We start from the raw sequence: 3,843 nt of genomic DNA on the forward strand, positions 1-3,843 counted from the left end.
AGATTGAGGGATTTTTGAGGGATTTCTCTTGAATTTTGTGGAAATTGGTGGAGATTTTGTGGGATGTTTCTGGAATTCAGTTGGGTTTTGAGAAGATTGAGGGAATTTAGAAGGATTTTTCTTGAATTTTGGAGAAATTTGTGTGGATTTTTCTGGAATTTGGTGGGATTTTTGTGGTATTATGTGGGATATTGAGGAGATTCAGAGATTTTGGTGGGATTTTTCTTCAATTTTGTGGGAATTTGTGGAGATTTTGCTGGAGGTTTGTGGAATTTCGTAGGATTTTGAGATGATTTGGGGAATTTTGAGGGAATTTTGAGGGATTTTCTATGAATTTTATGGAAATTTGTGGGGATTTTGTGGGATGTTTCTGCAATTTAGTAAGGTTTTGAGAAGATTTGGGGAATTTTGTGGGATTTTTCAGGAATTTTGTGAATTTTTCTGGGATTCTGTGGGATGCTGAGGAAACCTGAAGAATTTTGAGGAATTTTTCTTAGATATTGTTGAAATTTGTGGAGGTTTTGTGTGATTTTTGTGGAATTTTGTGGGATATTGAGGAGATTTAGGGATTTTGAGGGATTTTTCTTGAATTTTGTGGGAATTTGTGGAGATTTTGTGGGATGTTTCTGAAATTCAGTTGGGTTTTCAGAAGATTTAGGGAGTTTTGTGGTATGTTTCTGGACTTTTGTGGGGCTTTTCAAGAATTTTGTGGTATTTGGAAAAGATTGAGCGAATTTTGTGGTGTTTTTCTTGAATTTGGTGGGAATTTGTGGGATTTTATGGGGCATTTCTGGAATGTGGTAGAGTTTTCAGAAGATTCAGGGAATTTTGAGGGATTTTTCTGGATTTTTGGAAGGCCTTTTAAGGATTTTGTTGGATTTAGAGGTGACTTGATGAATTTTGAGGAATTTTTCTTAGATTTTGTGGACATTTGTGGAGATTTTGTGGGATGTTTCTGGAACTTGGTAGGGTTTTGTGAAGATTTAGGGAATTTTGAGGGATTTTTCTTAGATTCTGTGGAAATTGCTGGAGATTCTCTGGGATTTTTCAGGAATTTTGTGGGTCTTTTCAAAGACTTTGTGTGGTTTCTGAGGAGACTGGAAAAATTTGGAGGAATTTTTCTTAGATTTTTTGGAAACTTGTGGAGGTTTTGTGTGATTTTTGTGGAATTTAGTGGGATATAGAGGAGATTGAAGGGTTTTGAGGGATTTTTCATGTATTTTGTGGTTATTTGTGGAGATTTTGTGGGATGTTTCTGGAAGTCAGTTGGGTTTTGAGAAGATTTAGGGAGTTTTGTGGGATGTTTCTGGAATTTTGTTGGATATTGAGGAGATTTTGTGGGATTTTTCTGGACTTTTGTGGGGCTTTTCAAGAATTTTGTGGTATTTGGAAAAGATTGAGCGAATTTTGTGGTGTTTTTCTTGAATTTGGTGGGAATTTGTGGAGATTTTATGGGGATTTCTGGAATTTGGTAGAGTTTTCACAGGATTCAGGGAATTTTGAGGGATTTTTCTGAAATTTTGTAAGGCTTTTAAAGGATTTTGTGGGATTTAGAGGAGACAATGAATTTTACGGGATTTTTCTTAGATTTTGTGGACATTTGTGGAGATTTTGTGGGATGTTTCTGGAACTTGGTAGGGTTTTGAGAAGATTTAGGGAATTTTGAGGGATTTTTCAGGAATTTTGTGGTTCTTTTCAAAGACTTTGTGTAGTTTTGAGGAGGCTTGAAGAATTTTGTGATATTTTTCTTCGATTTTGTGGGAAGATTTGTGGGGATTTTGTGGGATTTTCCTAGAAATTTGTGAGATTGTGATGCAGCTTGAAATATTTTGAGGAATTTTTCACGTATTTTGTGGGAATTTGTGGAGATTTTGTGGGATGTTTCTGAAATTCAGTTGGGTTTTGAGATGATTTAGGGAACTTTTTGGGACTTCTCTGGAATTTTGTGGGGTTTTTCAGGAATTTTGTGTGATTTTGAGGAGACTTGAAGAATTTTGAGGAAATTTTCTTAGATTTGTGGAAATGTGTGGAGATTCTGAGGGATTTTTCTGGAATTTTGTGGACACTTGTGGAGATTTTGCGGGATGTTTGTGGAATTTGGTAGAGTTTTCAGAAGATTTAGGGAATGTTGAGGGAATTTTGAGGGATTTTCCTTGAATTTTAGGAAAAATTTGTGGGGATTTTGTGGGATGCTTCTGGAATTTGGTGGGGTTTTGAAAAAATTTAGGGAATTTTGTGGGATGTCTGGAATTTTTGGGACCTTTTTCAAGAATTCTGCGGGTTTCAGAGCAGACTGGAAGAATTTTGAGGAATTTTTCTTAGATTTTGTGGATACTTGTGGAGGTTTTGTGTGATTTTTGTGGAATTTTGAGGGATATTGAGAAGATTGAAGGGTTTTGAGGGATTTTTCATGTATTTTGTGGGAATTTGTGGAGATTTTGTGGGGTGTTTCTGGAATTCAGTTGGGTTTTGAGAAGATTGAGTGAATTTAGTGGCATGTTCCTGGAATTTGGTATGGTTTTAAGGTGATTTAGGGAATATTGAGGGATTTCCTTGAATTTTATGGAAATTAGTGGAGATTTTGTGGGATGTTCTGGAAATTCAGTTGGGTTTTCAGAAGATTTAGGGAATTTTGAGGGAATATTGAGGGATTTTCCTTGAATTTTATGGAAATTTGTGGGGATTTTGTGGGATGTTTCTGGAATTTGGTAGGGTTTTGAGAAGATTTGGGGAATTTTGTGGGATTTTTCAGGAATTTTGTGAATTTCTCTGGGATTCTGTGCGATTCTGAGGAAACCTGAGGAATTTTGAGGAATTTTTCTTAGATTTTGTGGAGATTTCTGGATATTTTGTGTGATTTTTGTGGAATTTTGTGGGATATTGAGGAGATTTAGGGATTTTGAGGGACTTTTCATGTATTTTGTGGTTATTTGTGGAGATTTTGTGGGATGTTTCTGGAATTCAATCGGGTTTTCAGAAGATTTAGTGAATTTTGTGGCATATTCCTGGAATTTGGTATGGTTTTAAGGTGATTTAGGGAATATTGAGGGATTTTCCTTGAACTTTATGGAAATCTGTGGGGATTTTGTGGGATGTTTCTGGAACTTGGTAGGGTATTGAGGAGATTTTGTGAATTTTGTATGATTTCTCAGGAATTTTGTGGGATATTTCTGGAACTCTGTGGGATTCTGAGGAGACCTGAAGAATTTTGAGGAATTTTTTTTAGAATTTGTGGGAATTTGTGGAGATTCTTTGGGATGTTTCTGGAATTTTGTGGGATATTGAGGAGATTGAAGGGTTTTGAGGGATTTTTCATGTATTTTGTGGATATTTGTGGAGATTTTGTGGTATTTTTTTGGAAATTTGGGGGGCTTTACTGCCATTTTTTGGGATGTTGTGAAAATGTCAAGAATTTACTGGGATTTTCATGGAATTTTGTGGAATTTTTTTTTTGAATGTTGTGGAATATCTTCTATTTTGTATAATTTTGAGGAGAACTGAAGAATTCCGAGGGATTTATCTTAGATTTTGTGGAGATTTCTTAGGGTGTTCCTGGAATTTAGTAGGGTTTTGAGGAGATTGAGGGATTTTTGAGGGATTTCTCTTGAATTTTGTGGTAATTTGTGGGGATTTTGTGGGATGTTTCTGGAACTTTGAGGGACTTTTCTGGGATTTTGTGGGATTCTGCAGAGAATTGACGAATTATCAGGAATTTTTCTTAGATTTTGTGGAAATTGGTGGAGATTTTGTGGGATGTTTCTGGAATTCAGTTGGGTACTGAGAAGATTGAGGGAATTTAGAGGGATTTTTCTTGAATTTTGGAGAAATTTGTGGGGATTTTCT

This window comes from Poecile atricapillus, chromosome 34, assembly GCF_030490865.1.
Source record: "Poecile atricapillus isolate bPoeAtr1 chromosome 34, bPoeAtr1.hap1, whole genome shotgun sequence".
NCBI lineage: Eukaryota > Metazoa > Chordata > Aves > Passeriformes > Paridae > Poecile > Poecile atricapillus.